This window comes from Coffea arabica, chromosome 4e (genome assembly GCF_036785885.1).
Source record: "Coffea arabica cultivar ET-39 chromosome 4e, Coffea Arabica ET-39 HiFi, whole genome shotgun sequence".
NCBI lineage: Eukaryota > Viridiplantae > Streptophyta > Magnoliopsida > Gentianales > Rubiaceae > Coffea > Coffea arabica.
This window is the reverse complement of record NC_092317.1, coordinates 25,314,256-25,327,258: the sequence shown is the minus strand read 5'-3', so window position 1 is coordinate 25,327,258 and position 13,003 is coordinate 25,314,256.

Sequence of the window (13,003 nt, the reverse complement as noted above, 5' to 3'; positions counted from 1 at the left end):
ATCTCAAGAGATATTTTAGCTAGAAAATAGTCTCCAAAGCTAGATTTGTTCTCCAAGTGGTGTGAATTTCTTGTGAGCATTTCTCTTGTGGTTGAAAGTTTCTTTAGTGTAGCTTTGTTGAGGGTTTTCTGAGTGATTGTAAAACTTCTTAGCTTGACTAAGTGAGGCTTAGGGCAAGGAGGAAGTGCTCCCTATGAGGACTCGTAAAAACTATTATTTTATGCCTAATTTATGGCTTAATAAACTATTTAATTGGATTTTTGCCACGAGGAATATTTTCTAGCCTTATTAGACCTAAATACATGGAAATATAACTTCGTTATATTTTTAAAGTGACTCGTTCTGAAAATTAATTTCCTGGAGTACGTTTAGTAAAAATAGTGAATAGTACTTGGAGATTTTATCCGCGTAGTAGCACAATAAGCTTGGAATATTGAAGACTTGTACTATGGTCCTAAAATAGGTAATCTTATGAATAAATACTCAAGTGATAGTTAGTAGTACAATCGTTATAAGAATTTCTCGGAAGTTTCGCGTTATATCGTTAAAATTGACGGTACGCATTTTCACACGCGCGACTTTATTTAAGGGACTTTAGACCCTTATTTCGGGACAATGAAGAGTGAATAATATTTACATGAATATATATGCATTGGAGGTTTAGTGCATTAGTGAACCAAACGCGCGAGAAAATCGAGCCGTAATCGCACCAAACGGCCCCTAATGAGAGTTGACTTTTGGGTGAATTTCCACCACTTATTTCACCTTCTCTTGGAAGCTAAAGGAAATCAGATTTCTCTCCATCTTCTCTCTCCTCATAGCCGACCAAACACCCTCCTCTCTCTAACTCCATTGCTTCAAAATTTCTGCTCACTAATCTCACTCAAAACCACCCCAAATCATCTCCAAATTCAACCAAACTTGCACCACACCTAGCTTGACACTTGAGGAGCATTTTGAGCTGCAAACAAGGGCTGGAAATCACGGTTTTTCTGGGGTAATAGAGGGCCGAAAATTCTGCTGAACATCAACCCAAAGTAAGTGATGATCCACTCTTGGAAACTTGAAGTTTGGAAGCTATCTTACCTTGTTAAGTTCATGCATGCATTTGGTTAGCTTGATATGGATGTAAAATGTGATAGTGGGCTCTTTGTATTCCCACACTTGGGTTGTTGTTGCTGATTTGAGGATCAATGTTGGATTTAATGGTAGTTTAATGGTTATAATGATGAATTTATGGAGTGTTATTGTTGGGAACTCAAGTAGAGGTCATGACCAGAAATTGCCGAATCTGCCCCTGTTTTGTTCGGCCATGATAAGGCCCATTTTTGGTGATTTATTGGCATGATCCTGATGTGTATATGTTATATTATATGTGTAGAAATTTTCGTTGGAAAACATTAACGATTGGATGGGCAAATGAATTTATTCATGAACTAGGCATGCTGGAAAATTATTTTCGGGTAAAACTGTCCAGTGGTCGTATTTTGACCATAACTCTGTCCTCGGGTGTCGAAATCAAGTGCCGTTAGTGGCGTTTGAAACTAGACATTCCTAGCTTTAATTTGAGATAAAATGCACGTTCTGATTCTTTGTGAGTGATCCGAACCAAACGTTATAAGTTAGCTGTCCTGTCTCTCGGATTTGCTGGAATGGCTTGTTGAGGCAGCAACTTGAGGCTCAATTTTGAGCTGGTTACTTGCCAAATTTCAGAACATTTCCTTCTGTGAACTTTTAGTCCCGTGAATGTATTTTCTAACGCCATAAACCATGCCTCATGCCGAGTTAAATTGATTGAGTTGTGACTAAAACAAGAGGACTGCCCTGTTTTGGAAAAACGTAGTATTTGGACTGATTTGGGGCAAAACTTGGGAATGATTTTATTAATTGAAGTTCTTGATGCTCATCACTTACCAAAGGTATCATGGATGAGTCTTAGACCTTTGTTTCACAAATGAACCATGTTCGGATAGTTTTCTTGGTTAAACGATTTGAAATTGTGAAATGAAAGTCACAAGGCAGATTGCCTTAGAATTTTTCCTGAACTTTGGTTGACTAATTAACTACCTTCCCGAGGGTATTTTTCCCTGAAATTTGATAGAGGAATACCTTGCATATAGGAGTAAAATACTGCCAATTTTGGCACCAATTCAAGTTCGTTTCGATGCCGAATTAAATTGCTAGTGTTGGAGGTTCAAAACTGGAAATTCTTCTTCAGTCTTGAATCTTCCTCAACTTTGAGCTACCGTATCTCGGTACTCGAAACTCCGATTCTTGATCCGCTTGTTTTGTTATAAACCTCACTTGTAACACTAATTGAGCTGTAAATTTCAGAGGCCGGTTTGCAACATGTGAATCGTGCCGAATTTCCAAAGTTGGCCGAAATCCAACTTAATTCTGCCTTGTACGCCGAACCTGTACCTTCAAGCTCATTTTTGAATACCTTCCACTTAGATTCATGGAAAAGTGTCTTTTAAGAACTTTTAGTACTTTCTAAGAGGTTTCCAACGGTACCACGTTTTATAATTTTGGACCTACTGAGTGCAAGATCTGATTTTTCTAAATTTGACGCGCAAAGCTGAAATTTGCTGATTTCTTAGAAAATGAAAATTTGAAAACTTGTTACTCCTTCTTGATGATAATTGATCGCTTTAAACTTGATTTCATGAAGGAAATCAGTTTTTCTTGTGTTAATAAAACCTCACTTTTGAACCTTTATTTTGAGTGGCTAAGGTTCTTGGTTTGAGGTATTGACTAGTCCAAATAAGCGTAACTCCTTTCTTGATTAATACGTGATTGTGAGTGAAAAATACTTGTTAATTGCTTCAGGTGCTCAAGCGAGTCTTGAAAAGAATCCCGGAGGGGACAACTAAAGATTTTCTCGCTCAATTACTTTTGAATTGGTGAGTGTCAAGTGCCTGACTTGTCGTGTTTACTTGATTTACCTGCTTATATACGTGAATATCACTTGATGAGACGAGTGTGTACTTTATCGCACTCGCTCTCCTTTACTTGAACTTTACTTGTATTAACTTGGTTTTCAAAGTCGATTGAGTGAATCTCGTCGACTAAAATATACCCGTTTTCGTGTGCGTGTCGTGTTGCCATGCATGTCGTGTATGTCGTGCGTGTCTTGTTGTCGGGTGGAGTGAACCTCCTCGACTTATGGGGACGCCCAATTCTCTTAACCAATCTTACAACTCGAGCCGGCATGGGCTTGGTCGAGAAGTTTGATAAACCAAGAGAATAACAAAACACAACTTGATCTTTTGAGATCTTGTTCGGCATACTCGTGGAGTATCGCCCTTTCCGTGCGTGTTCAAAAATCAAAACTTGATCTCTTGAGATCTCGTGTGGCATACTCGACGAGTATCGCCTTTTTCGTGCGTGTTTGGTTTCGGATCCGAGAGGGTGGAATGTTGGTCGAAGGAAGTAATAAGTGAAGTTTCTACGGATAAAATACCCACCAGGATAACGGAGTGTCATCACGAGGGGGTATCGGATCGAGCCGTGGCGAAGCAAGAGGAAAATAGCTCCTGAGAGCTCCTATATCCTTGAATTGTTTCTGTTTATTTTTCTCGCTCGAATTGTAAATTACTTGAATATTGGGATTGTTATTTGGACAACGTGCTTGCATGTGTGTTTTCTTGGCCTCACGAGCGTTTCGCTCACCCCGTAGATTTGTTTTCCTTAACAGGAATGGATGGAGTGAAACTCGTTGGAACCCTTTGGATGTACTTTTGTATTAGGGTTTCAATTGTAATTGACTAGACATTTTGGCTATTGTATATATTTGAGAATTGATGTATCTTTTGGATCCTGACGTAAGAATTGGATAACGGATGTATTTTGAACACGTGGTACAAGACTTGGATATTCGTTTATGGAAGCGATTTTTCCTTATTAGACTGGTATAAATTGTTATATATTGTTAAATTTGAATTGATTTGTCTCGAGTCCTGGCGAGAGCTAGGCAGGCGTTCCGCAGATACCCTTGGGTTCGCCCTTGGGAGAAGTGGGGGCGTCACACTCCCTCCATTGTACATCTAGTTGATCATCTTTCATCAAAGAGAAGTTGCTCAACCTAGTGATTGGTCTTCAAGTTTGAGGAAAGCTTGGTAGACAATCTGTTTGATATTCTATCTTATTCCTTTTTGTTTAATAAAATTCTCATTGCTTATCTATACTTGTTTTTCGAATCAATATTGCTCTCTTCTTCTAATCTATTTGATTGATCATTACTCGAAAAGAAGGTAAATTTTTATTAAGCAAAAAAAATTGCATAAATTTGATTAAGATTTTAATCAACCTAATTCACCCCCCCTCTTAGGTTGTCTTTGGACCTTACACACATGATATGCAATCGAGTAAATAATGCAAGAAACAATTCATAAGTAGCTTTGGAAACAGTTTGGGGTCACTCACCTCCACGGCTTAGGAACCATCCATCATATGTCATTGTCTTGCCCAAATCCAAGCCCTTCAACTCAAACTCAAAGCAATCAAATGCTTTCAAAGTTCGGACAGCATATCCCCTTAATTTCCTTACTTTTCCATCCTACAAGCAACACCATTTCATCTCAAATCAACCACATACACATCATAGACTATCAAATACACCTTTCGGCACAATATCCATAACTGAAGCTACACTTATCGAATTGAATTGAATCTTATGGCGTTTCGAAGCCAAGACATAACCCTACATTTCTTATGAAGACCTCCAAAGCCAAATCGTGCATTTTCAGGGTCAAAAAAAGAAGTTTCAAAGCACGAAGAGTTACTCTAATCCCACTTGTCAGATTTTCATTCCTACAAGAAATCACTGATATGTCAAACCCGACCCACAGTCCGGCATCCTAAACTTTAAGCCTAGGATACACTACAGAGATATGAAGCCTAAGCTCTGATACCACCTGTGACAGCCCCACCTCACCCTAAGGCGAACCAAAGGGTTCGGCGGGCCGCCTGCCCAACTCTCGCCGGGACTCAGTCGTTCACTACAGTCCTCAATTAAATTACAAGATATATCTCAAATTTACATCAAATTCTCCAAGAATTACATATCACAAACGCAGATGAAACTAATTCCCAAGCGTGGAATGTACACGTACATCCATTCAAGTCCAAACATTCATACAAACCCAACTATTACACAAGAGAAATCTAAAACTCAAACTATACAGGAGATAATCCATCCAGCCACATGAATAAGTACTACAAGCACTTCCTTTGCCTCGAGCCCTATGGAGGGGAATAAAACATTTCTGGGGTGAGCTAGAAGCTCAGCGAGTAACCAGTCAAAATCAGTTTCACAATAGTTCATTTCAATGATGTCATGAATCAGTAATCAAATGTACGTTTATTGCTCTCGTGAGCCAGTGAAATCATGGTAGTTAGACGGCTAACGCTCAAGTTGATCAGTTAACTATAAACAGTGAAACTGGAATAGGGATCCATTTGCTCCAGATAAACAGTAAACCGTGATGGAGACGTTGGTTCTAAGCCCAAGACTTCCCAAGAACTCATTTAAGCCAAATCATGTCATGAACTCATATGCAAGCACACATGATATGCAATCGAGTAAATAATGCAAGAAACAATTCATAAGTAGCTTTGGAAACAGTTTGGGGTCACTCACCTCCACGGCTTAGGAACCATCCATCATATATCATTGCCTTGGCCAAATCCAAGCCCTTCAACTCAAACTCAAAGTAATCAAATGCTTTCAAAGATCGGACAGCATATCCCCTTAATTTCCTTACTTTTCCATCCTACAAGCAACACCATTTCATCTCAAATCAACCACATACACATCATAGACTATCAAATACACCTTTAGGCACAATATCTATAACTGAAGTTACACTTATCGGATTGAAATGAATCTTATGGCGTTTCGAAGCCAAGACATAACCCTACATTTCTTATGAAGACCTCCAAAGCTAAATCATGCATTTTCAGGGTCAAAAAAAGAGGTTTCCACGAAAACAGAAATCTGGGCGCGAAACAGGGTTCATGGATAGTCAAGGGTATTTCGGTCATTTCACAGGATACAGTACTCAGATTGAGCTGAAATATTTCAACCAACTACTTAACACCATTTTCTACAACTTTCATGTTTTAACCTAAGCCTGATTCAGCCTCTAACATGCCAAAATAATTGCGCCCAGAACAGGGCAAATGTAAACCCTAAACCTGGAATTTCCGCACAAAACTGAAATTTTCCGTAAATAACCGCAATTAACGCACAAGAGAGCTATTTAACACCACTTAAAACCATCAATTCAAGGCTAACCATATCCATCATAGGAAAACAGAAAAATCCCAAAAAAAATAGAAATTTAACTAACTTCACTTTAATCCAAGAAATCTTCCATAAAATCACCTCTTAAGCCAACACAAGTCACTAATAAACCATTGCTAAGAACAAAGAATGGATTGCTAGACATGATACCTTGAAATCTCAAGAAAGGTGATGGCTTAGAGTTCTTCTTCCCAAATTAGCACCACAAACACCTTGGAATCTCCTTAGTAAACAATTTTTATGGAGTAATTTGCAATTCTATCGGATAGAACTCAAGATTGGAGTAAGAAATTGGAGTGAAAGATGAAGATTTTTCTCTCTCTCTTGCTCTCAAAGTTTCTGCCATAAGAAGGAGAAAATGGCTTGATTTTTCGTCAAATTTTGGTTTTAGTAAAGTTGAGGTAAGATGGTCAAAAGTCCAACTTGAATCACAAAGTGACACTTGTCACCTCTTTAATGCATAGCTATCCTTTTGTCTCTCCAACACCCATCCATATGGGTAACCTCTAATTATCTCTTAACACCTAGTATATTAATCCCGGTATACAAAACATAACCTAATTGGTCGAATTTATCGAACTTAACGCCACTAGCAGGTCCCACGTCGAATATACACTATTTATTTCTCATGAACTAATTTATACTAGAGAAATGATTGGAAAACTATATTCATTTATAAAAGTCTGCAGAAAATTTTGATAATAAAATAAAGTAAGAAAAATGCACGCGGAAAAATTAATAAATAAATAAATAGATTTTTCCTTTTCTTTTCTTTCGGGCGTCACAGACTCCCCCCCCCCCTTAAAAGAAAGTCGTCCTCGACATTCCAACTCATACTAATCAAGTCAAGATATCCCTCAAAAGTCAAACAAGCATTTCCAAGCAAGCACGAAGAGTTACTCTAATCCTACTTGTCAGATTTTCATTCCTACAAGAAATCACTGATATGTCAAACCCGACCCACAGTCCGGCATCCTAAACTTTAAGCCTAGGATACACTACAGAGATCTGAAGCCTAAGCTCTGATACCACCTGTGACAGCCCCACCTCACCCTAAGGCGAACCAAAGGGTTCGGCGGGCCGCCTGCCCAACTCTCGCCGGGACTCAGTCGTTCACTACAGTCAATTAAATTACAAGATATATCTCAAATTTACATCAAATTCTCCAAGAATTACATATCACAAACGCAGATGAAACTAATTCCCAAGCGTGGAATGTACACGTACATCCATTCAAGTCCAATCATTCATACAAACCCAACTATTACACAAGAAAAATCTAAAACTCAAACTATACAGGAGATTATCCATCCAGCCACATGAATAAGTACTACAAGCACTTCCTTTGCCTCGAGCCCTATGGAGGGGAATAAAACATTTCTGGGGTGAGCTAGAAGCTCAGCGAGTAACCAGTCAAAATCAGTTTCACAATAGTTCATTTCAATGATGTCATGAATCAGTAATCAAATGTACGTTTATTGCTCTCGTGAGCCAGTGAAATCATGGTACTTAGACGGCTAACGCTCAAGTTGATCAGTTAACTATAAACAGTGAAACTGGAATAGGGATCCATTTGCTCCAGATAAACAGTAAACCGTGATGGAGACGTTGGTTCTAAGCCCAAGACTTCCCAAGAACTCATTAAGCCAAATCATGTCATGAACTCATATGCAAGCACACATGATATGCAATCGAGTAAATAATGCAAGAAACAATTCATAAGTAGCTTTGGAAACAGTTTGGGGTCACTCACCTCCACGGCTTAGGAACCATCCATCATATATCATTGCCTTGGCCAAATCCAAGCCCTTCAACTCAAACTCAAAGTAATCAAATGCTTTCAAAGATCGGACAGCATATCCCCTTAATTTCCTTACTTTTCCATCCTACAAGCAACACCATTTCATCTCAAATCAACCACATACACATCATAGACTATCAAATACACCTTTAGGCACAATATCTATAACTGAAGTTACACTTATCGGATTGAAATGAATCTTATGGAGTTTCGAAGCCAAGACATAACCCTACATTTCTTATGAAGACCTCCAAAGCTAAATCATGCATTTTCAGGGTCAAAAAAAGAGGTTTCCACGAAAACAGAAATCTGGGCGCGAAACAGGGTTCATGGACAGTCAAGTGTATTTCGATCATTTCACGTGATACAGTGCTCAGATTGAGCAGAAATTTTTCAGACAACTAGATAACACCATTTTCTATAACTTTCATATTTTAACCTAAGCCTGATTCGGCCTCTAACATGCCCAAATAAATCCGGCCAAAACAGGGCAAATGTAAACCCTAAACCTGGTATTTCCGCACAAAACTGAAATTTTCCGCAAATAACAGCAATTAACGCACAAGAGAGCTATTTAACACCATTTAGAACCATCAATTCAAGGCTAACCATATCCATCATAGGAAAACAGAAAAATCCCAAAAAAAAATTGAAATTTAACTAACTTCACTTTAATCCAAGAAATCTTCCATAAAATCACCTCTTAAGCCAACACAAGTCACTAATAAACCATTGCTAAGAACAAAGAATGGATTGCTAGACATGATACCTTGAAATCTCAAGAAAGGTGATGGCTTACAGTTCTTCTTCCCAAATTAGCTCCACAAACACCTTGGAATCTCCTTAGTAAACAACTTTTATGGAGTAATTTGCAATTCTATCGGTTAGAACTCAAGATTGGAGTAAGAAATTGGAGTGAAAGATGAAGATTTTTCTCTCTCTCTTGCTCTCAAAGTTTCTGCCATAAGAAGGAGAAAATGGCTTGATTTTTCGTCAAATTTTGGTTTTAGTAAAGTTGAGGTAAGATGGTCAAAAGTCCAACTTGAATCACAAAGTGACACTTGTCACCTCTTTAATGCCTAGCTATCCTTTTGTCTCTCCAACACCCATCCATATGGGTAACCTGTAATTATCTCTTAACACCTAGTATATTAATCCCGGTATACAAAACATAACCTAATTGGTCGAATTTATCGAACTTAACGCCACTAGCGGGTCCCACGTCGAATATACACTCTTTATTTCTCATTAACTAATTTATACTAGAAAAATGATTGGAAAACTATATTCATTTATAAAAGTCTCCAGAAAATTTTGATAATAAAATAAAGTAAGAAAAATGAACGCGGAAAAATTAATAAATAAATAAATAAATTTTTCCTTTACTTTTCTTTCGGGCGTCACAGACTCCCCCCCCCTTAAAAGAAAGTCGTCCTCGACATTCCAACTCATACTAATCAAGTCAAGATATCCCTCAAAAGTCAAACAAGCATTTCCAAGCAAGCACGAAGAGTTACTCTAATCCCACTTGTCAGATTTTCATTCCTACAAGAAATCACTGATATGTCAAACCCGACCCACAGTCCGGCATCCTAAACTTTAAGCCTAGGATACACTACAGAGATCTGAAGCCTAAACTCTGATACCACCTGTGACAGCCCCACCTCACCCTAAGGCGAACCAAAGGGTTCGGCGGGCCGCCTGCCCAACTCTCGCCGGGACTCAGTCGTTCACTACAGTCCTCAATTAAATTACAAGATATATCTCAAATTTACATCAAATTCTCCAAGAATTACATATCACAAACGCAGATGAAACTAATTCCCAAGCGTGGAATGTACACGTACATCCATTCAAGTCCAAACATTCATACAAACCCAACTATTACACAAGAGAAATCTAAAACTCAAACTATACAGGAGATAATCCATCCAGCCACATGAATAAGTACTACAAGCACTTCCTTTGCCTCGAGCCCTATGGAGGGGAATAAAACATTTCTGGGGTGAGCTAGAAGCTCAGCGAGTAACCAGTCAAAATCAGTTTCACAATAGTTCATTTCAATGATGTCATGAATCAGTAATCAAATGTACGTTTATTGCTCTCGTGAGCCAGTGAAATCATGGTACTTAGACGGCTAACGCTTAAGTTGATCAGTTAACTATAAACAGTGAAACTGGAATAGGGATCCATTTGCTCCAGATAAACAGTAAACCGTGATGGAGACGTTGGTTCTAAGCCCAAGACTTCCCAAGAACTCATTTAAGCCAAATCATGTCATGAACTCATATGCAAGCACACATGATATGCAATCGAGTAAATAATGCAAGAAACAATTCATAAGTAGCTTTGGAAACAGTTTGGGGTCACTCACCTCCACGGCTTAGGAACCATCCATCATATATCATTGCCTTGGCCAAATCCAAGCCCTTCAACTCAAACTCAAAGTAATCAAATGCTTTCAAAGATCGGACAGCATATCCCCTTAATTTCCTTACTTTTCCATCCTACAAGCAACACTATTTCATCTCAAATCAACCACATACACATCATAGACTATCAAATACACCTTTAGGCACAATATCTATAACTGAAGTTACACTTATCGGATTGAAATGAATCTTATGGCGTTTCGAAGCCAAGACATAACCCTACATTTCTTATGAAGACCTCCAAAGCTAAATCATGCATTTTCAGGGTCAAAAAAAGAGGTTTCCACGAAAACAGAAATCTGGGCGCGAAACAGGGTTCATGGACAGTCAAGTGTATTTCGATCATTTCACGTGATACAGTGCTCAGATTGAGCAGAAATTTTTCAGACAACTAGATAACACCATTTTCTATAACTTTCATGTTTTAACCTAAGCCTGATTCGGCCTCTAACATGCCCAAATAAATCCGGCCAAAACAGGGCAAATGTAAACCCTAAACCTGGTATTTCCGCACAAAACTGAAATTTTCCGCAAATAACAGCAATTAACGCACAAGAGAGCTATTTAACACCATTTAGAACCATCAATTCAAGGCTAACCATATCCATCATAGGAAAACAGAAAAATCCCAAAAAAAAATAGAAATTTAACTAACTTCACTTTAATCCAAGAAATCTTCCATAAAATCACCTCTTAAGCCAACACAAGTCACTAATAAACCATTGCTAAGAACAAAGAATGGATTGCTAGACATGATACCTTGAAATCTCAAGAAAGGTGATGGCTTAGAGTTCTTCTTCCCAAATTAGCTCCACAAACACCTTGGAATCTCCTTAGTAAACAACTTTTATGGAGTAATTTGCAATTCTATCGGTTAGAACTCAAGATTGGAGTAAGAAATTGGAGTGAAAGATGAAGATTTTTCTCTCTCTCTTGCTCTCAAAGTTTCTGCCATAAGAAGGAGAAAATGGCTTGATTTTTGGTCAAATTTTGGTTTTAGTAAAGTTGAGGTAAGATGGTCAAAAGTCCAACTTGAATCACAAAGTGACACTTGTCACCTCTTTAATGCATAGCTATCCTTTTGTCTCTCCAACACCCATCCATATGGGTAACCTGTAATTATCTCTTAACACCTAGTATATTAATCCCGGTATACAAAACATAACCTAATTGGTCGAATTTATCGAACTTAACGCCACTAGCGGGTCCCACGTCGAATATACACTCTTTATTTCTCATTAACTAATTTATACTAGAAAAATGATTGGAAAACTATATTCATTTATAAAAGTCTCTGGAAAATTTTGATAATAAAATAAAGTATGAAAAATGCACGCGGAAAAATTAATAAATAAATAAATAAATTTTCCCTTTTCTTTTCTTTCGGGCGTCACAGACTCCCCCCCCCCTTAAAAGAAAGTCGTCCTCGACATTCCAACTCATACTAATCAAGTCAAAATATCCCTCAAAAGTCAAACAAGCTTTTCCAAGCAAGCACGAAGAGTTTCTCTAATCCCACTTGTCAGATTTTCATTCATACAAGAAATCACTGATATGTCAAACCGGACCCACAGTCCGGCATCCTAAACTTTAAGCCTAGGATACACTGCAGAGATCTGAAGCCTAAGCTCTGATACCACCTGTGACAGCCCCACCTCACCCTAAGGCGAACCAATGGGTTCGGCGGGCCGCCTGCTGTCGCTCCCCATTTTTAATAAAATAAATAAATGGTTTAAAAAGTGAATTTTTATTTGAAAAATGAATTTTGATTTGCAAAGAAAATAAAGAAAAATATGGGTCTAAATGGGACTTCGAAAATGCGACGATTTGACCCAAAATATAGTTTAAAAAGGGTTTTTGAAATGAAAATCGGAGTCGCCACTTGGTATAGAGTTAAGGTGTGCCAAGTCACCTAAAATGAATTTTTTAAAGGAAAAGGTTGAAAGAAACCCCTTTTAAACTACTCCTAGTCTACGTAAACCAACGAAAAAAGGTTCGGGAGTCACATTTGACGAAGGGGAAGGCAAGGATAAAAATTCAAGGCACCCCTTCGACCTAGCCAAGGCTAGTTGCGTGATTTAGTCAAAGATTTTCTTGTTTTAACCTTAAGATTCATCACATTTGGATGTACTATATGAATGCATACCCTAGACCTAGGAGGGCATCGGGGGGCAAAATTTCTCTTCAAAGCTTGAATGGTGTCAATCACATTAGTTGTGATGCCCAATAATGACTCTTTGGAGAGGTCACGAATAATGCAAAAATATGAGACTCTAAGAAAAGGAAAAGGATAAAATAATTATACAAATATACATGTCTTAAAGGAATGCATCATGTCGGGTACGGGGGACTAATGTTCGTGACTCAATTTTCCCTTTTAATAGAGGGAATACGAGCGTGCTAAGGCTAGAAAGCCAAACTCATCCATATCCCATATTCAAGGGGTATTTCCTAATCTAATCA